Consider the following 26,137-nt stretch of genomic DNA (forward strand, 5'->3'; position numbering starts at 1 on the left):
AATAGTCCTTCAGGAGAAATTACACCCCATCAAAGAAATAGTGACAAATACCAGATATAGTACTCTCAGTCTAGTCAAACCACTGCCTGGGAAAGCAATAACATTGCCTGCTTTGATTCATACTGTGTTTCTCTGCATCACACACCAGTAGACTGTTTATCTTCTTCAATGGCAGTTCAATAGAAGACTGAGAGCTATAAAGAATTTATTCTATACTTGCTCCCCAAAATCTTTTCTGGTTAAAATGTTAGAGCCTTGTTTTATTTAACTCCAGGACTACTCTCTGTCTTGTTGCTCATTCCTCTTGTCTGATGATTGTTTTATTTCCTCCACACTCTGAGGAACAAAAGAATTTCCAAGATGACAATTACTGGGGAAAAGTCTTCTATAACTAATTTCCAGGACAGAAATGTTTTAATACTCACCCCCTAGATTCCTTAAAAAAAAATGCAATCTATCCATAGCAAGTATACATTCTTTTCTGGTCAACACTGTTTGCCTAACCACAGCCATTTTCCTACATCTTCCTTCCTTTCTGGCAGAAATTGATTCTCATCCTAGAGACCGAGATATTGGATCGTTTCTTTACAAGCTCTTTCTGCAGTGAAGAGCCATCGGGCATCAAAATCCTGCCCAATGAAGTATACAAACTGTGTTTGAGTGAAAGATTTTCTTCTCTCACAAAGACATAGCTCCGAGAAGTATCCCACCTTCTTCCTTTCTGTCTTAGGAAAAGATGTGCATGGGCCTGTGACAAGCCTCTTGTCATCCAGAGTTTATAAAATTAAGAATGGACAATCCACATGTAGAGCAAAATAGAGACAAACATAGAAAAAACTTAAAACCTTGAAGCCATGATTGAGTCATTGCACAAATGCCACAACTGCCTCTCTCCAGACTTCTTAATGTGTAAATAATTAGCCATCTTTATCATGTAAACCATTTTCAGGTTTTCAGGATTTGTTTTCTTTTTCCCTTCCAGCCAAAAGCATAGTAACTGAGGTACCTATACGTCCCAGGTGTTGCAACTACATCAGGAAGATGACAGAAAGTTCTATATTCATGAGGTTCCAGACATATCATTCTTTCTGGAAAAAGGAGTGGCCAATAAGTCTAAATCATCATTAATCTTTGATCATGACTATTTTGTCTTTGGCCTCCAAAGATTAAATGTACGGGGAACAGGAAACTAATTTTTAGCTCTTTGGCCTTGACTTTTTTGGTTATCAATTATATTACCCATGAAACGAAAGTGTACGACCATCAAAGGTCCCCACAGTTTCTCAAATTCTATCTTCCTCGGAGGTGTTTTGGGACATATTTTTAAGAGTTTGAACAATGGGCATTACTGAATTTAGTCTAGATATAATGATGTAACAACCAGGATTTTTCATCTTACGTATAGTAAAGGTTTGACTCTATGAAAGTATAAGAAGGATTCAATTTAGAAGTGAATGCTGACTATGGAATTATAAATCTGTACTCATTTAATAATATCAAAGGGAATTAAAGCAGTAATTCCTTCTGCTTCTAGATTTTTTTTCTAGATGGTTGGGGAAAAAATACACATTGTTGATAACATTGAATGTAACAGAATTTATGGAGCAGGGGACACTTCACAAGCAAAGGCACAGAGGATGACAGGAGGAGACCTCCAGGAATTGGCACAAGAAAAGGTGTTTCATGGATGACCTCCGTAAGTAATGAAAAATTGATTCCTTAAAATGCTGAGTCCTGGGCCTCGTGCACATGAGCTTCAGAAGTACAGCATAAAAATATAGATTGAATGAGTGCTCCTAAGTGAGTCTTCATTAAGCCCATTTAATTTGGGGACCCACTGTTCACGATCTGCTCTGTCATAGTACGGTCACTAGCCACAAGTAACTGAGTTTAAATATAAATTAGTTTGAAAAAATGTTTAAGTTCGGTGACTTAGTTTCACTACTTTCCTTTCAAGAACTCCATGGCCACATGTGAATGAATAGCAGCCATCAAAAAGGACAGCACACACAGAACATTTGCACCCTCACAGAAAGTTCTATTAGACACAACAGATTTGTATATAAGCTATTTTACTAGTCTATTTAGTATCACTTCCTCCAAAACCAAATCCCCTTCTGTATATGCCATTCTTTTTCCCCATACAATTATTCTGCCCAATCTCTTATCTATAATAGAGCCCTGTGTCTGGCTATTTCTTTTACTTTAAAACAATAACAACAACAACAACAAAAACACTATCTATTATTATTGAACACCAGATGATACTTTATCCATCACTTTATATTTAGTATACATTCTAATGGTCGCAATTAACTTGTGAAACTCATATCAGCATTTGCATTTTACTGTAATGTGTGTGAAGCAGAGATATTCATTCATTCAATCAATTCACAAATATTGAATGCCTACTCTTGGTAAGTACTGATCCAGAATTGGGTAAAGGGAGAGTGAAGCATTGCATATATACACAAAAAACAAATATTACTGCCATCATGTTTTTCATTTCTGTGGGTAGAGAGAGCCGATAAACAAGTATGTAACTAAAGTAATGTCAGATGGTGTTGCTAAGCAAAGTATCTCAGAATATGTAATGAGCAAATAAGTACCAGAGGAGAAAGATAAGGTCAACCGGATAGTAACTGGTAAAATTAAGATTCATATTCAAGCATGTATGATCTTATAATAGAGTACTTTCCAAACTGACAACCTTCTAGAGACTTAAAAAAAGAAAATATTTTACCCCCAGTCACTAGTGTCCCCTTATTTTACTTACTTAAAAGGAAGAGGCAGAGTGATTTCTAAAACAAAGATGGAACAGGGCATGAGTGAGGAAGTACTGGGAATTGCTATGGAGCCCACTGTCAAGAAATTGAGAAGGAGGATAATATTAATATATAAATTAATTGAGAAGTAATGTTCATAAAAATAAATCTACGTGAGATATAGGAAAGAAGGAAATGTCTGTCTTTATTTTTTCCAACTTACTCTGCCAAAATAAGTAAAATATTATTTCCATCTGCTTTTATCTTGTGTACCAAGCGCTTTCATCTTTGTAATCCAGATATGCAGCTATTCAACTTCCTTCCCTAACTTATTCAAAACGTATCCCTTTATTATGTAGTATATTTGTCAAGTGTACAAAAGTCAAAGTATACCAAAAAAATAACATTTCTCTATTTCACTGAAAATAGTCTAAATCTAACTCTGAGGCCCTCTTGCCTCTAGATTGCCAAAAAATTTAATCTCAGTGATTTTTGTGCACGTGCACTCATAAAGATACATACACACACCCTCAATAAATATGCAAAGACCTCTTGGTCTTACCCAATATCCAAGTATGGGGCAAGACTCAAGAGCTTCTGCTGAAAGTAAGTACCATTGAAGTAGACTCTGTTCTAGACTGGGAGTCCGAAGCTGAGATAATTGAGGGACACACTGAAAACACAGGGACCTGCTGAGACTTGGTGCTTGGGCACAGGCATCCTTAAACCCCTCCCAGGCATCTGTAGGACAGCCTTGCTACTCTCCTGGGAGCTCTTCAAAACAATCAAGAATCCATCTCCACTTCGACCAGCAGCTGCTAGAGAACTGGCAATACCTCACCTCAATCCTTCTTTCTTGCTGCTTTAAAGGCTTGCCTCTATTTTGTACCTTTCTCTTTGCCTCCTTCCTCACCCACCCAAACCTATCAAAAGCTCAATTAGTTCAGATTTCTGTAAAGGCAGAAAGAGGGATTGTCTTCATAAAATTTATGCCTCCCTATTCCATTTGTCAGGATGCTCATGATTATACTGGTCCCATCTGAATGATCTAGAATTCTCTCATGTTAAGGTGGGCTGATTAACAATGTTAATTCCATCTGCAACTTTATTTCCCTTTACCACATCACCTAACGTGTTCATAGATTTTGGAGATTAGAACACGGACACCATTTGGGACCATCATTCTTCCTACTATACTTTATATTACAAGCCATAATAATAATAATAATAATAATAATAATTTTTTTATTAAAAATATAAAAATTTACAAATCATGCATTTATAAATTGTAAACAATAATCAATAATAAATAACAAAAACAATAGACAAATTATTACAACTGCAATAAATAAATGACAGTTCGATTTGTGAACAGCTGGGTTATAATTGAGAAGTAGAGAATGTGGTTCCTTGCTCTGCCTTCACTTCTCTATGAAATGAGATAAGAATTACTCAAATGTCAATATAAAATAGATATAAATAAAGGGAGTCAGAGGCAGTGGACCCCTTCAAGTAATTATCTGTGGGACCCAGACATATAATTACATTCATATTTAAGTCTTTCTTTCCTGTGCATTCCTGTTCCAGTACTTGGTTTATTCCTACCCCACAGCTTAGCTCACATCCCCAAGTTCAGCTATCATTACACTTATGCTAAAGACAATACTGATAAAGCTATTGGGAGACAAGAGTTTCACTCCCAGCTCTACCATTGGTTCACTTCAGTTCCTTGATCCATTTACTTCCTGTCTCCGAGCTTCATTCTCTCCACATGTAAAAATCAATGAATTCGACTAGATCAATCACTTATCAGATAGGAACCACAATGGCAGATGCAGAATATGGCACATGTATAAAATATATGTTAATCTCCAATTCTATCACTGTTTTCTCTATCTCAGAGATCACAAAAATTGAGGCTCAGAAAAGGTAAATAGCATTTCCTCAACTAACCCATCCTGCACATAAAAAACTAACCCATCCTGCACATAAAAAAATAACCTATTACATTATCTCATATGTAAAATGCTCCCACATAATATATAAGGTATGAAATTCTGTCATGTAATAACCATAGTGTCATTTCACCATTCAAATCAAAATAGGGGTGAATAGTTATAAACATAAATTGACACACAACACATCACTCATATTTCTGTATTAAAGTCACTCTAACACCACAAATGCCAAATGATGTATTCAAAAGTGAGGGTAGCAGAAGGCTCAGTTTCCCAAGCTGCTGAGTGCTTGCAGCAGGTAGGTTTTAGTTCTGATTAAATTAATACCTGCCCAAACACAGGGAACAGAGCCAACCTGAGAAACAACGTCAGTCAAAGCTTTCAGCTCTTTGGGTGTAACTTTTACATGGAATACAGTCAAATTCTTTTCATCTCTGTAAAAAGTTAATAGGAGCACTTGGATCAAACACATCCATGTTATAGACTAAAGTGTTCAGAAAACGTAGCTATGAGAATAATAATTTTAAAAATCTGAAGAAAACCGTATCTGAACATCCGTATCACAAGGTACTGGTTAAAATTACATTACTAGGGGCACAGCTGGGTATTATTAGCTCTTGCAGGATTTCTTGCTTGTTTCATTCCACCATATCCACTGTCACTATATGAATTAGAGCCCATTGTCTGTTATTTAAATAATAATCAAAGCTAATAATTACAGCATTCTACCTAACAGATACTATAGTAACTGGAGTTATGTAGGTTTTTCTCATTTTTCTTAAGCCGATAAAGTCGGTATTGTTGGTAAACAAATTTTGCAGTTGGAGGGACAGTACAAGTGGTGATATGGCTACCATTTAATTCTACCTGCTGGAATGACTATGCCTATGTAATACCAGAATAACCTGTTGGAAAATGTGACCTTTGTTTTGACTGTCATTAATAAAACTCCAAATGTTGCTTGGAGTGACTTTATCTCAGAACTGATTAGTTATTTCATCATCATGTGAACTAATGATAACAGATGCTCAAATTTTTCTTCTTTGTCTTCATCACATGGCTTGATTTTTCCTTTCACACATTTGTCTACAATACTACATATTTAAACAGACTGTTAGGAATCAAAAGAAGAACTGAAGTCTTAGATGAAAATTTAAGAGTTGGAATAATTTCTAGTAACAGGATGGGGGCAGTCTCATTATTAAGAACCTTAAGTGTGTCCCATTCTGTGAGCAAGTCGCATTTTTACTTAAGGCCTAACAGTGTATGGTTTGCACCTCACCGCGCCCTGGGATACATACCGTGTGCTGCTTTGGTAACTTGCCCAAATGTTCTCTTTGGAAAAGCAAAAAGTCCTGTCTTTTTAGGGTTCCTTTTAAATGATCTCATTCTCCTTCTAACAACCACTACATCCAGATGCCTAGCTGTTGCAGGGTTTTCTGATCTGGGCCAGCAGTGATCAGGCAGTTGCGTCTGAGTCAGTTGTGTGGTTAAGTGGATAATGGACTGTCTGGGCTGCCTGGGTCCTTTCTGACTCAAATTTTCAAGTAATTTATTCATCTTTTGACATTGTTGATAGCATTCCTGCTGCAGTTCACACACAAGACTCTATTTAAGGTGAATGAGGAAAGCTTCAGATTCTGATGTACTTGTGGAAAGAGTTTAAAAGGTGTTCCTGTTTGGAATTCACTTTTTAAAATAGCAATAAAAAAATATGCCTCTCTGTTTTCATTTGTCTTATTTTCCGTTTCTGCATCGCAAACATTTGTTATAATTATGGTATTTAAACATGTTTTTATGAGCTAGCAAGAACTTCAGCTGTTAAACTGTTCTAATATGCCAGGAAACCACACCCCTATTTGGGAAGCATTAAACAAATTGAAAAGGTATCTTTATTGGAAATCAAACTCAAGCAGTGAATAGCCCACACGCATCCCCCAGTCAGAGATGCATTTTGTGTCAATGGTGGCCACAAATATGGGCAGAAATCACTCTGATTTATTGTGAGTAAGATAGAAATTTCTGATTACTATCCTGTCTCTGCATGAAACCAATCTCGTTAGAAAGACCATTTGAATCTGGGAAATAGAGGGCAAATGTAAATACGAGTGGAGGTTAAAACTGTTGCTATGAGTATGAAGTCATAAATTATGCAGGCTGAAAATTCATTATGTTGTTTTTGTCACCAATCTCCTGAGCTGTATTACAAAAGAATAAATAAATAAATCTAGAAAAATAAAAGAAAATGAGATTTAAAACAGTCAAAATTCTTCTACAAGAAAATTGGGTTTATTGTAACATTTCCTAAGGAGATTGCCTCAATATAAAATACACTTCTTGCACAATACCTTGTAGATGGTTATAGCTAAAAAACACTTTTTTGGATTTTTTTATCTTATAACTTGTTTGCCTTTCAAAGGACTTATTCTTTCCTCACTTATTAGAAATTATTAGGATTGTTTAAAAGAAACAATCTATTATAGGAAGAGCAAGTATTATTTTCAAATATACAAAGATTTGAATTTCATTGGATGTCTTTTATTGCTATTCAGCTGATAAGGTTATGTATGTATTGTAGTTTACATTTAAACATATTTTTAAATCAACACATGTATACATTGATTTACTTATTCACTCACTAATGTAAGCTGCATTTGAATGAACTTGAAGACAATTTCAGTTATAGTCATATGATCTAGAGTAAGTTACTTGAGCTCAGAATTTTAGTTTTCTCAACTAAAAACTGGGAATGATGACTCTTGAACTTCCAAACTTATAGAGTTTTTTGGGGACCAATTTTAACTCCAAGTTTCAATTTGCTTTTTAACCTCAAAGGCACTGTCAAAGAATGGTGATAACAAGAAGAAAGAGGAGGATAAAACTGTCAGGTGATGGAAATTTACCAGATTTTATTTGGCTTCTATATTCATGATTAGGTATGATTGTCATTTTAGACTCTTAGTTTATAATTAGAATATTAGAAATTTATTATGCTTAACACAAAGATTGTTTTAAATATTTTTTTTTTCAATAGTGCTATAACCCAGCTTTATCTTCCTTTCATATTATATAGAACCAAGAATATCCTCTACATATGAAAATCCCAATCGCAGTTTTGCTAATGTCAAAAGGAAGCAGAACCGTAATATCTTTAGTCATACTAGCTCCATTTGGAATGAGAGTATTAAAGGTAAATTTTCCTTGAGCATCATCCAGACCCAATATTTTATGATTCTTTTTCCTTACTCAAGATGTAAAATACCCAAGGCTGGCTTCCTGTCTCAGAAGATAAAGACTTGTTGTGAATGGGACTCTCAGTCTAAGTCAAGTGGATATCTGCTTTGAGAGGGAGATTAAATGAAATAGTACATTGGATTTTGTGTGAAAATTACTTGCTAACCATGTTCTAGGCTGGTGCTTCTCAAACTGCATATTCATACAAACCTTCTAGATATCTCATTTAATATCTATCATTTCCTTTTGATTCTTCCTTAAAATTTTCACCTTTCTGCTTCCATTACCCATTCATTCTTGTAGATTGTCCCGTTAGTGTTCTTAACATACTAATCAAAATTATTTTATGTTCCGTCTAATTACAAAATCTGCATCATATCTGAGTCTAGTTCTGATGTTTGTTTTGTCTCTTGAGAATATGCTTTCTTTTTCTCACCTGTGAATGTTACTCGTAATTGTTTTTGTTGAAAGCGGAACATAATGTACGGTACAGGAACTGAAGTAAATAAGGCTTGGTGGGAGGATTTATGTTAATGTAGCTAACAGTTAGTCTGTGTTTAATGTTTGCTGTAGCTGAATTTGTCTCAGGCTTCAAAGTCCTTTAGTGTTGTTGTCTGTCTTGTTGTCTCTGGTCTTCCCTAAAAATCACTCCTCAGATCTAGTCTGCAGATCTCTTAGCTGTAATTCACTGGTCCTAAACTGGAGGCTGCTGGTATGGTGGTAAGGTAAGGAAAGGGGGAGCACGCTAATCTTATGATTAAATCTCAGTTTTTAGTAGTCCCGTGTTTCTGGGCTGTGATCTTCACAAATGTATCTTTGCATTCCTCCAATTTAAGTGAGACAGGAAGGTTAAAGGGGATGGAATTGGAGAAATGCCTTTACCCCAATGCAGAGTAAGATTCTGGTAAATTGTTTGACTCCAAAGAGTAGACTGTTGTTATGGAGCATGCTCTAGGCATATTTCACAGGTTACTTTTCACCTCCTATTGTCAGAGCCATGGGGGATTTCCCTTGAAATTAAACCATGAAACTTGGTGGACTTCCTAGTGGCAAAATCTACCAATACCATGGGGACCATCTGAAGACTGCCGGTACCAGGAGTTTCTCACATTCACGCTAGTTTTCACTCTGCCCATGAGGACTCCTTCGGGCTTTTTATTTTTCCTGGTGTTCTGGCTAGAAAGTGGGGGTTTTAGCCTCCCTGCACTGTTGCACACTTCCTGTCACTGCATCTGCATTGAGCAAAGTGGCAAGAGAAAACAGCCTGTGGGGTTACTGTCACCACCCCACCCAACTCCTCCCCCTGCCACACCACTGCCAACACACAGATCCACTATTGTAACTGAGGCTTTACGTGCATAGGGCCAGGAGAATCGAAAGAGCTCCATTGAACGGGGAACCCTCCCTAGAGCTCTGGCTATTTTCTAGTTTCTGTCTGAGAGGAATATTATCTGCCTGCATCCATCTGTCATTTGGGCTGCCTTGGAGTCTAAGTCAGGAAATATAGGAGGGGAAAAAAATAGCTAAACCATTGCTTTATGAGTCATTATTTGAGTATTGCTTCTCCTATGTTGCCCACCTGCTTTTATTTAATTTTCTGAATCTTCTAATAAGTGTTTTTTTGTTTGTTTGTTTGTTTTAATTTTCTTTTAGTTGCAATCAGGGGAAGCGGTAGGGTGAATATCCTTCCATCTTAACCACATTCAACCTCTTTTTGAAATAGTGTTTACTTTTTTCACTCAGGAGTTGTTTCACTTGATTGGAACTTAGAGAATCTCAAAATCGCTTTTATAATGAATTCCTGACTTGATTTTTGTCCATATTTTGCCAGTTGCACTAACATTAGGGAGAAAAAAGCCAAGAGATACCCACCCCAAAAAACACAATATCTGGGGATAAATAAGTGACTTTATATTACCCATATTGTATGTCATACTGAATTGGTCTCTGAAGAGTTTTGGGAGTTCTTTTATCTCTTGAACATCTTCAATAATCCCCAATTATATACAAAAATCATAATATACTTCATATTATAAGCTTCTTCTAATCCCCCTACATCTGACTTTAAAAAGTCCTTACTGTTCAGAGGGGGATGAAGTTTGGGATTTTCATCTTCATCAGAGTGGACATCTATAATATAAAAATACCTCTTATTATTAAGAATATTGAAAACTTCCTGTAAAACAACTGTAAAATAGGCAAAATACATAGAAAGAGACTGATGCTTCTAATGTTAACAAAGACATTCTCACCTATTGAAATGTGCATGAAAAAGGAAAATTCATTCCTGCAGCAGAAATTTAAAAGAAAAACAAACTAACAAACAAACAAACAAAAGAACACAACCAAAATTTGAGTAATTACTCTGCTGAAAACAAAAATAGGTTCTACATGTATACCATCTCTTTTGTCCTCTCCAACTGAAGCTTTGAATAAGTAAGTCAGGTGTCCATCATATAGTTAGTATTAGAGAAATAAGTCAAAGATATCTCCCATGGATTACATTCTAAGTTTTCATACTTTCTATTTTTCTATAGTGTTGATATTTTAGGAGTATCACACACATACACAAACACACACACACACACACAACACACACACATTATCTGGCAATGTACCAAAAGTTACTTAGGTGAGAGATATTCTAATTATGTGTATTCACTTGTTTAAATATTTCTGTTGTTGTTCTTGAGACTGTTATGAACTAGATTGAGAAAATTTTCTTGATGTCATTCCACCCAGGATTCTGAGAAATGACTTATTTTGCAAAGGTCCCCCATGGCAGGTAAGTATCATGGTTGCCTAGAACACAGCCACCACAGCTCTGTTTGGGAGGGGCCCTAGAATTGTGTTTTCAAAAGAAAATTAAAAACCAAGTTCCCAGGTGATCTGTTGGTCATCAATTTGGAAACTTCTGCCTTAGAGGTATTGATAATATCAATTGAAAGATGAAGCAATATGGTTTCTGTATCTACAACAAGTGTTATTAATATGAAATCTATGTATATAATTGAGGTTATCTGACTTTAGATGGCAAATAAAACACAAATACATATTTAGTTTTGTTAGCCTTTAACGGAAAGTTTGCATTTCCTTCCAATAGAAATTTAGACAGAAAATATTATCAAACCATAGTATAATCAAGCAGTACTAGTGATTCTGTCACTACTAAAAACCACAAATATTTTCATATCTGTATTTTTCCTGTTAAATTATAGTTGTGTTGATATCTATAAATATTATTAATGTCATCACTATTTTGAAATTATGATTGCTATCACAACTAGAGCAAGTTATTTAATACTTCTTAAATTTAATGCTTCTTAAATGCTTCTTAAATTATTTTGATCAATGTATTTGACATAATAGGTTTCTTTTGTAATCCTCTATTTTTCATTTCATGTATTTATTAAGTATTGTGGGAAGGAGTCCTTACATTTCACCACCTTGCTTATGAGGTCCAGGACACAAAATGTTTAAGATCACCTGTTGTAGAGGTTATTCTCCTGAGTGAATAAAGTAGTAATTTTACAAAGTGGGACAGAAATGGCAGCATGACCATATTGTCATTTCTAATATTTCTTTATAGTAAATACGTCACATTTACATCCCATTCTTATGCATCCCCACTGAACCCAAACAATACTTTCTGTAGCTACTCATTGTAAGCATATTGAATGGATATTTCATAACCGATATTTTACATTGATTAATAGATTTGGAAAAATGATATATAATAGAAGAAAAATGTAAGAGATACAATTAACCAAAGAGAAACATAAGGTAAGAAAATTAAAAGAGAAGAATAAGATGGGAAAGCAAAAAAATAATTGAAACTAAGAAAGAGATAGATGCCTTCCACTTCCCTCTCCCTCAGGTCAATAGTTTCAGACTTCCAACTCACCTACTTCTCATAATCACCTAGAACATAATCACCCAGCACCTCCTTTGCTCGAGGTCATATTTTGTTATATTGAGGTTTCTATCATCTTTTATATGTCTAGTAAGTTACATTGGTTAATATTTTAAATATATGCAAAAAGTCTGTGATTTAAAACCAACTCTCTTTTTCCCATGTGTAGTTGACTCTTTTTTAAAAACAACATCAATTTGAAATGGTCAAAAAATTACTCCATATTTGTTTACTATGGGTGTATTATATTTATGTAATAGTTTAGTTTTAATTCCTTTTCACAGTTGTTTTAATGTTGAAAATCCTCAATATTCTAATTTTATCTTCTTGGACCCCTAAAGAATATAACATAGCAATTTACTATACTATTCTAATTTCCATACATAAAGCAAATAATTTCCAACCTCCTGTGATAGAGATTTCATTTATTCTGCTCCCTTGTTAGGAAAAAAATCACTAACTGCAATGTCTAAAGCCTTCAAGAAAAAAATTTCCCCGTGACATTATAATGAAATGAAAGAGTATCACTGCCAAAAGTAGCTTCATTTCAATTTATGAGAAATAATAAATCAATCATTAAAATGTAAACTATGCATGAATAAAATCAAGAGACAGGAACTGTGACAATATTTTAAGTAAACTTTGTATCAATCCTCAAAATCCCAATACATATTGTTTATGCAGTTGGTGTTTTTATACAACCTTGTATCGAGCCTCCCTAATTATACGATAGTTGAATTACAATTAATATGTAAATAGAAACATAAAACCAGGTTTATCCCATGTAGCAATCTGTACCAGCAAACATCCTTCACAATCCTGCCATTGGAAAATCCCCTGGGTTGCTTAGGCGTTCTATTTTTCTTTTCCTTTAGCTTTAGCAATCTGGTTGGCAAAGCTAATTTAGAAGATATGCTGCTTCTGGAACCTGTTTACAAATCTTTAACATCTGGAAAATATGTAGCTTCTCTGTTGGTCTTCCTGTCCCCCTGACTCAATGACATTAATGCATTTATCACTACCTCAGGCTGGATTAAATTTTGATCATGTTCATTTCATAGACACATTATTTTGTGTTGTTCGCCTTTATTTCCAAAAATAACAATGATTAAATTACTTGTTTTAGACAGGGCATAAAAAAACATGTTCTGTCCTAAAATTACAAGGCTTAAAACACATTCTATGGATTCTACCTGAGTCACGTGATGCATACAGACGTTTGGGCTGTATTAAAGTATTGCACTCTCTTAACCTCTCTGTTCCTTCTGATTAGTCTCTTGATTTAGGATCATTTAAGCCTTAAAATAAATGGCCTTTGTTTTTTTTGTTTTTGTTTGGTTTTTACCATCATGCCAATTTAACAAATATTTGGAATCACCCAGTAATTAATTTAATCTTGTTTTATTTTGAGTTAAGTGAGCAAACTCTTAATAAAATGAGCAATATTAGAAATAAATAAGAAAATAAGACTGATTAAATGATGCCATTCTGTCCTTGGCTGCCCAGCAAATGCATATCCTTTTTGGCAATAGATTCTGATCCTCTGACCACAGGTCTGGCATATCTCCCTACACTCAACCTGTTACAGTACCATTTATCCCATTTGTTGTAGTTGGATCAGAGAAAGAAATATAACTTAAGCATCTTAAGCATCAGTTGGAATCTTTTTCAATATCATTTATAAATATTAGTTATAAAGTTTCATAGTATTCTTTGCATCTTGAAATAAGGGGAATGTGCATGTTTTGGGGGGATGTACAGGATGAACTGAATCTATAAGTGGCTTAAAGCAAATTTGTCACCACCATTATCAAGTATGCTCTTTTAATCACAATAGATCCATTATAAGCATCTTTGGGTATCAAACGCATTGATACACAAGTTTCCTGCACACATAGTTCTTTTTGGTTCCTAAGAAAATAAAGAAAGAAAACCTTTATCAACTGGTGCCTAAGCATAAACTACAGTTTCACGAAATGGGTTAGCAAAAAAAAAAAAATTGCAGTATTTGCAAAAATTGGGGATGGCATTTGGAAATTAAGATTTCATGCACACAACTCAAAAGCTACTATTTAATGGGAAAATCTCAGTTACTCTATTTAATATTTATGAATAGCTATAAGTATTGAAGTGTGTTTGTTTAGACCCATAGGTGTGTTTTTTTTAATAGCCATTAAGCTCTTTTGATATTCTTTAAGTACCTAATTCACAGTATAAACTATGGGAGATGCATTAGGCATACCAACCAATTAATCCAATGAAATTCTGTTTTTCTTCTTAAACCTGCATTTATCATTCTGCTTTTTATTGTAATTACTTGTCAACTTCCCATTTTCCACAATAATATATTAGAAAATTGAAGCAAATTAATTATACAGAGGTGAAAACACTAATTTTTAGATAACTCATAAAGGGAGGGTGAATAAGCGTAAGTATGAGACAGTTGCCCCCATAATTAAGAAAAATAGACAGCTTTAGTAAGCAATTATTCTCCGGAGTCCAAGTTATCCATTTGGGGTAACCATATTAAGCACACTAACCAATCATTGCCAGATATTTATATGGACTTATGATTTCAATGGTATGCCTTAAAAGAAAAACTTTCAAAATGCTTAAACTGTAGACAAATATTTTTTATCATCTTTTTCTTCAAAAGTTATAGTACAACTAATATGGAAAGATGTTATTCTTCTATTAAGAAATAGAGAGCAGGTCAAACTTTTTAAGTTGAAAACAAAAGAAAACAATTACATTTTTACATATGTTTTATAAAATTCAAAGAACTAGTACACTAAAGGAATTTGATTTAAATATTTAAACCCAAACAAAAGTATTGTTAAACAGTCTAATGCTTTTAGACAAATTCCTGCCATATTATACATGAACATGGCCAATCATAAATAGTTTCTAATTATTTATTTGTCTGGGAAATAAAAGCAACATATCTTGTACAATTGTACTTCAAATCCCAGGCAATATATGTGTCTTGCTATAGAAATAAAATATGCAATATATTACCCTAGGAAAATCCATCCTATAATATGTAATAAATTTATACAATGCTAGAAATATAAGCTCCTCATAGATCTCACTGAATTATTCTTTTATTTCTGCTTTATCTGGCTTTACATTTGATTTACAGAATCAGCAGATCCTGTTGAAATGTCTCTTTGATAAAATATACACAATAAAGGGTAATGGGTCCATAGTACCTTCAATTTGGCCTACAGAGCAAAAAGGGAGAAGAAAGGGGGCTTACATGATGGGAACAGAGGAACATAGGCTTTAAGAACAATCATTTAGTTATCGTTTATCTTTGTAAATGGTAGAATGATATGTTACTTCCATAAAAGTGAACAAATTTGGAGGTCCCTATGTGTCTACAGTAGAGATGATTTCAGTTCTGCAGCTCTTGTTATGACAACAGGTTGTGCCGTGTTTATCAAAGCACATGCATCCTGAGTCTCGGAGCGCTTTGAGGCTCAAAATGGAACTGAATGAACCTCATTATCAGTTTATCTGTGTAAAGAGCATCCCCTCATCATTTCAGAACTTAAGCAAAAAAGACTATGGTCTACCACATGCCCTCAGTCCTTACCACTGCCCAAAATACAGAGAGATACGTAGATCAGCTCCATTACCAGCCAAGGCAAATTGAAGGCGCTTAATACATATCACCATACCTTTGCTGATAAGAAGAAAATTAGGCATGTTTGCCAGGCTTGAGGAGATCGTATCAGTCTTTCATCATTGTATTTTTGGGAATTACAGGACATATAGAATGTGTTCAATTTATATATGTTAAAGAGAATGGTAAATATTCTCAAGTTAAAACCGAAAAATTAGCTTATATATAAAACCAAAAATTAACTGTTTGATATATTTATATATATATATACCGTGTTTCCCCCAAAATAAGACCTAGCTGGACCATCAGCTCTAATGTGTCTTTTGGAGCAAAAATTAATGTAAGACTCGGTCTTATTTTACTATAACATAAGACCGGGTCTTTAAAATATTATAATGTAATGTAATATAATGTAATGTAATACAATATGATATAATATAATACCAGGTCTTATATTAATTTTTGCTCCAAAAGACGCATTAGAGCTGATGGTCTGGCTAGGTCTTATTTTTGGGGAAACACCGTATACATCTATATATAAAAATACACACACACTCACAAGTGTTTGTGTGTGTGTGTGTTTGTGTGTAATTTCCTCTCCTTTCTTCATCCATTTATGAATTTTCCACCATTCATTATTAACTTCAATACTTGAAAATTTTAAGCCATGCAAGAACACCAAGTTGTCATTTTCCATGACAGTCTGCTTCGCATAGCATTTGACCATGTCTCCTAGGGAGGCTATATTTTATTATTTTCAAAGATTATTTATATAAGTCAGATAGAAACATCAAACCACCTCACTTTTCTTTTATGTAGCATTCAGAGCTAAGTGAAATGTGTCTCTAATTCCTCTTTAATGCCTTCATTTTTATGCAGTCATCTGTATGTGATTTAGCTATCTTTTTAGAATAATATTCCAAGGGCAGTATTTTTTTAAAGCCCAAGTACACCAAAGAGAAAAACATGCATGAATTCTTAACTTAAAGATTTGTGACATATTTAATTTATGAAAACATTTTAGGTGGAACTGAAAAGCCCTCCTCATGGCCCTAAAGAATCACTATTGTTTCCGGCACAGAGTGTTACTTTAATAATGACTAATTATGTTAATAGTACTCATTATGTCATTGAACCATGAAATTATAAATCTCTTTCCCTCCCTTAGCCTCTTTGACCAGAATGGTTAAATAGTTTGATAATTTTACAAACCCTATTAGCAACACTCAGAATTTATTGTATCTTAATTGAATCAATTCAATAAATAAAATATAATTCTAGTCAATGACATTTCGCATCAGCACTCCGTACTCTTCAATATATTTAAATAATTGATTTTTTAAAAGAATGCAATCTGGTATTGATAGTCTGTATTGGGGTTGATGATCTATGGCTCTGAAGAAACTCTGTATTTTGCTATAGAACTACTTCAAAGTTCCTTTTAATTACTTCAGTATCTTTCCTGACATATAATTATAATATGAAAATTTCCCACAACCCCTTCTTTTCTATGCTTTCACCTTTAAGGACTTTATCCAGTAATATGATGTCTTCTGCCATTATGGAGATAACTCCAACCTCCAGTCCTTTGCTACATAGTTCTAGTTCCAGTTCTCTTCCAGTTACTTCTAATTGGATAACCCATCAGAAGATCAAAGTCAACATACCCAAAAAAGAATTTCTTTTACCAAAAATCCCGTTCTTCCTCCTGCCTTCCTAAGACTAATCACCCAAGGCTGAAGTCTTGGTGTAGTCGTTGATTTTTTTCTCTTTTTCAGTTCTCTCCCTTTGGTCATTTCATCTGGGTATTATAAACATACACACATTCAGTCACTTGCTATATTCTCTTGACTTCTTCCCCATTCACTAAAATCATTGCATTCACCCTTCTTTTTCTCTCGCCTGATCAAATGTTATAACCTCTGCTCAAGACCTTACCTCATCTCTTCATGTGCAGAGATGCTAGAAGCATTTTCCTGAAGCAAAGCTCTAATCGTGCTGTAATCTGTGTAGAGAGTTGATAGCGGTGGTGGTCTGGCTCATACTGGAGCATGGAAGAAACTCAGAGTCTTGCACAATGTGATACAAATCAACTGTTCTAAGTACATCTGTGATAGTCATACTGCAAAAGCAGAGAGATTCCCACCCAAAGTTAGGTTTGGATGTTCACACTGATGACACCACCATCATGCACACACACACAACAAATGCGCATGAAAAGATTTATTACTTATGGAGATAACTGCGAAGAACAGGAAAGGCCACTCTAGCCAGTCCAACATGGCTTGAAAGAGCGAGGAAAGGAGCCTGGCTCTGGGTTTTTATTGTGGTTAGGGGGTGGGCCAGAGCCAGACTAGTGCATGGAAGCAGGGCCTGTGGCTTGAACCTCCTGCCAGTGTCAAGTCAGACTAGGCTCTGCTGAGTTCCTTCCCCTTGCTGGTATGCCTTTGTTTTAGAGAAAGCTCTGAGAATACTCCAAAAATGGTTTCTTGTCCCTTGGGAGCACATCAAAATGGTTACTCTTACCCTCACCCTGGCCAAACCTGAGGAGATTTTTCTCCAGTCTTCAAGAGAACCTTAGAGCTCGTGGAGGCCAAAGCCACAGTAGTGTGGTGGTCTCCCTCAGACTGGCCTCCAGGTTTTAACTGTCAAGCTAGTCCACAGTCACCCTCTAGCAAAACAGTGTAAGTGTCCCTCCCAGTTACTGGCCCCAGCAGCTTCTGCTTCAGGTAAGCGGCTCGCTGCTACATATTCTCTGTAGTAGCCTGTCTCTCCAGTGTTGTGGGGTAGTCATTTATTTTTGTAACCTCATTTCTCTGATGGATCCAAGAGCCATCTTTAGCTTTCAGGTTTTTTTAGCTTTTTTTCTTGTTGTGAAGGTGGGAGTAATGACTTTCAAGATTTTCATACGTCAGAGCAGAAGTTGGAATTCTAGATATATATACAGAGGGTGCCAAGAAAATGTATACACATTTCTAACAAAGGAAAACTCTGCATTAAAATTATAATACTCAATATATACCAATAACTAAAGATGAATACAAGTCATGTTTGACTTCTGCAATTACAAGAGGTGCTCAAAGAGGTTGCCATCAGTGTCCAGACACTTCTGATTATGGCGAACTACTGCTTGAGCAACGTTGACCAAAGTGTCCACTTGTATATATTTTGACACCCCCAGTATATGCATTTTTTTTAAGTTACCCTCATGGCTTACCTAGGTCAGTTCATTCACTTATTCACTTGGTATTACATTGTTATCATGGGCGAACATTTTTTTTGGGGGGGGGCTACAGAAATAAAAGATAAACAAAAAATTTAAATACAGTACAATGATCGCCCTGGTAGACCAGCTTCTTGAGAGCAGGAGTTATGATAAGTCCATGGGACAGATACATTCCCGGAAACTCGGAAGCAAGTAAGTGATGAGAAATACCTTCTTGAAATAAGAACATCTGACATGAGATCAAGGGTGCATGGAGTTAGTGGAGCCAAAGAGGGGCCGGGATGAGTGACAGGCACGAAGATGATAAGGAGACCCAGGTAAAAGTGGTATAAAAGATGTGGAGGAAAATGTAGCCTAAACTTTATCCCCAATAGCATCAACCAACAAGCACAATTCCCTAAATATGTAAACAAACGTATTTACTATACACGTGGAAAAACTTAAATACATCCAGACATCCATTCAAATGAGAATCATCTTTCTGTTCAAACTTCCCTCGATAATAATTAAAGCATGTATCCTACCATCAATAATTTAACTCACAGTAGGCCTCCAAAAAAGCAAACAGTGCCACATTAATTAAGGAGAGATTACCAACAATAAGAGACTCACAGTGTTACTTTCTGATCAGTCACATGCAAAACACTTAAAAAAAAAAAGTCACCAAGCAAACCAGGGAAATAGTACATCTCAAGAATATTATCTTTTACTTCATAACTTCAGGTTTGCTTTCAGAGTGTATGTTACAACACTGTGGAGTTTTACAATGCAAATCCACAGCAGCTCTACAGGTCCTTCCTGTGTAAATGTCTTCAGATGCATAATCAAGCACAGAGAATCAAAACTACGCCCTGTTTGTTACACAGAGCAGAAAAGAAGTGTTTGCTCAGATAGATTCTGGGCACCATCTGGGAGACAAGTGTCGGGTTTTGCAACAGATTGCATAATTTTTCCTGTAGAATCTGGAGAAAAGCCCTAACTGCCTTAATAGAGACTTGATTTTACATGCCTTAAATCTTCATTTCAGTTCGTCTTAAAGGTAATCCATATGGTTGAATGGCAGAAGTAGTCATTAGCTTACCACAGTATTCAGGCTTCCATCTTTCTGTGGGAGACATGCAATACTTCACCTTATACAGAGTTAGTTTTCATTGCATAGGGCAATTAATCTTTTTACTACCCAAGCATCTACTGCATATGTATGCTATTTGATTGATTAGATTTGAAATTTAATGTTACAGTTCATACATTAGTAATATTTCAATATAACATGTACCAAGGACTCCACCATCAATAATACGAATGGATCAAGAGCAGCACAAATTAGCACCTGGAGGAGGAAGGATGACCTTGGCAGGGAATACTTCATCCACAACAGAGAAATCCTAGAGCAAAGTTCATCTTATTAGAAGCTCTATGTGGAACTTGTGTCTGGAGGGCACATGGATACCTAACAGGCAACTGACTACACATAAAAGCAGATAGCAAGACACAATTCCCAAATAGAAGCGATTGCCAGACTACCCTTTTATGTACCTATTTCTACACACTTTCCTTGGCAGATACTAGAAATGAAAGCACTTTGGCATTGGGTAGGAATAGACAAAATTAAAAATCAAAACAGATTAGCAGAGCTGGGTATGTAAATGGAAAGCATTGCTCATAATTTTATCCTGCGATAAAATTGTCACTTGTGATAGCTTCTGAAACTGAAGAAATGGAGAACAGCTTTTTTATTTTTTGCTTTTTTTTTGCAATACAGCATTCTAAAAATAAAGTGTATTGTAGACTAGCATGATGGTCCCAATTCTTAAACACTCCATGTGTTTATACCCTTTGCCTTATAACTTTGTAATATCTTCCCTCACTGACCCCACGTTGAGCCATATGGTTTGCTCTGGGACATTTGCATCTTAGCAAACATGACACAAAGGGAGGAGTGGAAGGACTAGTGGCCTTGCTCACTTTTTCCCTCTTTAGCACCATGAGAAGGAAACGCCCAGGCTAGTCCAGTGAAAGCAGGAGGGAAAGCAGGAGTCACTCCAATCATTTCAATCAAGGCCATTTTAACCAGCTAACAGCTAGCCACCCCCAGATATCTGAGCAAACCAAACAAAGAACAGGAGAGCTCCCTAGCTGACCACCCCCAATACCTAAGCACCAATGCTCATTTCATTTTGAGTTTTTTGTTATATAACATTACTGTGACAATAGATGTCTGATATAAAACAGTGATAAATTTCAACATCTATTAACATTCATTATCATTTTAGTCTCCTTTGTTTATTGTATTTGTTATCTCTCCTTGTTTATCTCCAGAAATTTCTGCTCTCTGAAGATGTGTGGTGTGGCATTTGGAATAAAAATATTAATAGTTGTTACACCATCATTATGAATATCAGCCTTCAACAAATTCAGCCTAAGCTTATCTCTGGGTCCAGGATGACGCTTATTTTGATTGGCTGAGGTTAGTCCGGACCCACACCTAGAAATGAGGGTGTGCAAAATTGATTGACTGGAAGATATACATCATTAAGAAAAAAGGAGGAATGAATATGAAAGATAATTAACACATGGGTAGCCGAGTCTAGCAGAGAGTTGACTAAATCAATAATAGACAAAAGATTGGATGAATAAATGAATGAATATTTTAAAGCTGAGGTAATATTACTTTTGTCTTTTGAGAAAAATTTGAGTATGAGCTGCTGAATATTAGTTAAAATCACTAAAGGATAATAGGATAAACAGGTTTTTACTTTGATGTTTTAAACAGACATGATATGCAGTGCTATGGTATACAATTAACTTAATATATTTTATGTAAACTTCAAATTTTTGTAAGGGTAGACATTATAGCTTAGTATCTAGAAAATGGTAGTCCCTCTGCATGAATGGTGATGTGCATTAATTTGAGTATTTAATGTAGAAGTCAGTCTGCTGAGGAAAGCTTTTGCAGTCTGTTTAAACTTGTTTTCATTTGAATCCCAAGTCATCCTTTGTGTCTATATTGTGGAACTGTTTAATAATCTATAGCAATAAAGCTAAGATTTTGGGACAGACTGGTTTTTGAAACACCTCTTGAATGCAGACCATAGTCTACCCAATGGTTACAAACATCGTTCATATGAGTAAATGATAGGGAATGATGGATGCAAATCAGTTAACATGTATCATTCAAATTATCGATCTAACAGCAGACAAACTCTCAGTGAGTGTTGAGCAAAAATAGTAAAATCTAATTGTTAACAGTCAAACCTCATTAATCAATTCTGTGCCTAATTATTAAATAATTTGCCAGCCCTGTTGATAGTCAAACAAAGGGATCTATCAAAACATAATATCAGACTGATATAATTAAATGGATTTCTGCTCAGTGATAAATCACTATGTAATAGTAACTGCATAGAATTAAGATGAGTTAAATCTGGAATTGACTTGAAAGCTGTATTCAGATTCCCTAATAACTACCTGGGGTACTAAAAAAATGTATGCAAGTGGATACTTTGGTCAACGTTACTCAAACAGTAATTCACCATTATCAGAAGTGTTTGGACGCTGATGGCTGATGGAAACCACTTTGAGCAACTCTTGTAATTGCAGAAGTCAAACATGACTTGCATTCATCTTTTGTTATGGGTATATATTGAGTAATACCATTTTAATAGTTCTTTCCTTTCTTAAAATGTGTACACACTTTTCTGGTGGCCTCTGTATAGACAGGGGGATGCTGCGCACAGTGTGAGAGTGAGGAAATAGAAGAGCATTCTGCACATCTAAACTGCTGTCTTCTCATCACAGAGAACACTGCTCGAAGCTATTTGGAATGTGGAAGCCACGAAATCCCTTGAGATTACATTAAACAGTAGCTGCATGGCCTGATTACCAATAGTCTAAAATATATGAAATAAAACTGATGGAAGCTGCGAGCGGAGCCCAGGTAGGGCCCAAGATTCAGAGTCTGAATCACAGACATGACAATAAAGGTAAGTAAAATGGGGAGATGCTACCACCACAGAGAACAGTCAGCAGTGGGAGCAATAAATCAAGCCCACGGCATCTACTAAATGCAAAACAATTTCCTTATGTGCCTTTTACACAGCAGGCATGTGGAACTTACAATGGCTTGGGGTTCCTTGCAGTCTTGAAAATGGAAATAATAAAGCAATAATAACTGGTAGCTTATGTTGGTTGCACATCCTATATACTGCAAGTCAGGCTCTTCAAATAATTTTTCATGCATTAACTTGTTTGTTTTTTATCACTGATATATGAATTGAAAAATATTATTGGCATATTTTACAGATTAAAATTCATGAAAGAGAGAGGTGAAGTAACATGTCCAAATGAGGCTCAACAGCAGCAATCATCAGGAAAATGTAAATCAAAACCACAATGAGATATCACCTCACACCTGTTAGAATGTCCATCATGGATAAATCAACAAATAAAAAATGTTGGCGAGGATGCGGAGAAAAGGGAACCCTCGTGCACTGCTGGTGGGATTGCAAATTGGTGCAGCCACTATGGAAACAGTATAGAGGTTCCTCAAAAAAATTAAAAATAGAATCACCTTATGACCCAGCAATTCTTCTTCAGGGTATTTAGCCAAAGAAATCCAAAACCCTAATTCGAAAAGATATAGACACACTTATATTCATCACAGCATTATTTACAATAACCAAGATATGGAAACAACCTAAATGTCCACCATAGATGAATAGGTAAAGAAGATGTGGTACATATATACTGTGGAATATAACTATGGAATACTACTCAGCCATGAAAAAGAATGAAATCTCATCATTTGCAACAACATGGATAGATCTAGAGGGTGTTATGCTAAGTGAAATAAGTCAGGCAGAGAAAGACAATACCATATGATTTTGCTCATGTGTGGAACCTAAAAAACAAACTAAATGAACAAATGAAACAAAAACAAACTCATAGATACAAACAACAAATTGATGGTCACCAGATGGGAGGGCGCTTGAAGGGTGGGTGACAAAGGTAAAAGGATTTAGGAAGTAAAAATTGTTAGTTATAAAAATAGTGAAGAGGATGTGAATTACAGTTAGGAAATATAGTTAATAATATTGCAATACTTATATATAGTGTCAGATGGGTACTTTGGAAGGTATATAAATGTCTAATCACTGTGTTATAGACCTGAAACTAATATAATATTGAATGTTAACTCAATATTAGTAGAAAAATAAATTTAAAAATTATATAATCCAAAAAGAGTAATATGTTCAATGTCAATTCATAGTAAATTGAGCAGCTGGGATTAAATTCCACAATATTGAGCATCAGAGTCCATACTCTTAACATAGAAATTTATCCTTATGTGCCACCATTCAACAAGTTGCATTTTATAATATTTAAACTCTTGCATCAGTTGGGAAGCCAAGACCGGCTTTTATTTAATAGTCCTCACCCTCCATGATGCTTTTATATTTGATTTCACAACAACCTAGTGGGGAAGAGAAGACACTAAAAATGACACAGCTTAAGTAAGTTCTCCAGGCAATGTGGGGAGAGAGAGAGAGAGGGGGGGTGGGGGAGAGAGAGAGAGAGAGAGAGTTTTGATGGTTTACTTATTTATGCCTCACCTTGTTCCAGACATATTTATGGTTTTCACATTGGCAGGGCTTGGTATCATAAGGCCAAACTGCAGTCCAGAACTCATGTGAAGCGTCCCAAACAGGCAAGTTCTAGTTCTCTTTGGAGACTGGAAATCTCTGCCCCCCTTTGCCCACGTTATTACATGACTGGTAAGCTGTAAGCCAGCACATTATTTTCACTTTGTCTCTTTATGAACTTCAGGCTTCATTTGTGCAAATGGAAAGAGCGTATCAGGATGGTCTCTAGGACCCTTTAGATTCCTACATCCTGGGTATTGGTAAATGCATTTCCTAAGCTGCAAGTAGAAACTCAGTGATAAATAGTAAGTACTGAAAAGCAAAATAAGTAAAGATGCTCTTTTAATATGATGTATTCAAATGTGTTGGGTATACCAAATAGCTTAACAGAGGAAATCCGTGTCAATATCACCAGTGCTACATTGTCACTTCTGACTATTTTTCCTAATAGACATCACCCCCAACACCCTTTCACTTGATCATTCTTTTTAAATATATATTTCCTAAACCAGTATCTAATATAAACTATGGTATTGGTCTTAGGCCTAGAAACATAACAAACAAAAATAAAATGCCATTTTTAGGAGACATTGGAAATATATTCTAAAGATAAAATCAATAACAAAAACACAGATCAATAAAATGTGTGCCCATTAAATTGAACCGGTTAGAAAATTCACACTGCGCGTGTGTGTGCGCGCACACGCCCATGCTTTCTCAGGGTTACTTAGAATGAAATTTGCTAATGAAAATAGAATTTGAGACTAGACCACTCTATGGTTTAGCAGGATAATTACAAGAGTAGTTCTAAACACGACTAGAATTCCAACTAGAAAATAGACAATCTCATGTAAGCACAGTCCACTAAAATTTTTTAGTTATTTCAGGCACAGGCTGGCTGATATTTTAGCAAGCTGAAACAAAAGGATGCAGGATTAAGTTGTAATTTCATTTTAAAGGTCTGGAAAGAGCACTAAGATCTACTGTGGAAAGACACTAATCACTGAGGACCATAATGATTGCTGTGTGATCATTTTAATATGTAACAGCCCCTGATTAAAATTGAAGGGGCATCTTGAGTATTTCTGGAGCTAAATTAACATTTATTGAGTAGTTCTTGGTGCCACGCTCTGGGCTGGTTGCTTTGCACATGATATTCCTTTTAATCCTCAGGACAACTTTGGGAGCTAGGTTTCATTAACTTGGAAGGGTTTAGATTTTAGTGAAAAGAACGTAAGACCTGGAATCGGATGAACACAGATTCATAATCTCCATTCCTGATTTTGTTGTTGAGTGACTTTCTTAGGTGGAAAGGCCGTGCAAATTGGACAGACGCTTTCTCATTTTCACTTTGATGTATTTTTGAGTGTGTGTGTGTGTTTTTCAAAATATATGTATATTCTGTTATTCTATATATTCCAATATCTTCACATTTAAAAGAGAGAGACACTAAAACTGTTGGAAAAGCTGTAAATGAAATTTGGGGGTGGGGGAGATGAAGGCCACTTAGAATTTAATTTAAAATCTATAAAAAAAAAAAAAGAGGTTTTTTGCAACTAAAATTTGGAGCATTTTGAAGCCTTTATTATAATTCTGATGACAAAGTTTCACATTGGAATTGTTGTGCTGAGAGGGGCAGCTATCACCCAGGATAGATTAATTAGGTTGTGACGAATTTTAGAGACAGCACAACAAAGCTTTACTTCCTTTCCCCCAAGACTTAGTTGTGGATCGGACAGCTCTCCAGAGCAACACTTCTCTAAGAGATGGC

The 26,137-nt window shown here is 35.4% G+C and overlaps 1 long non-coding RNA gene across 1 annotated transcript in view; it reads right to left on the minus strand.

Moving 5' to 3' along the window:
* The window catches only part of LOC148757602 (uncharacterized), a 149,347-nt gene that overhangs the window by 12,808 nt on the left and 110,402 nt on the right, over window positions 1-26,137 (minus strand). The gene's annotated exons all lie outside the window — the stretch shown is intronic.

Source organism: Rhinolophus sinicus, chromosome 8 (assembly GCF_057876585.1).
Source record: "Rhinolophus sinicus isolate RSI-liver-muscle chromosome 8, RSI-T2T, whole genome shotgun sequence".
Lineage (NCBI taxonomy): Eukaryota > Metazoa > Chordata > Mammalia > Chiroptera > Rhinolophidae > Rhinolophus > Rhinolophus sinicus.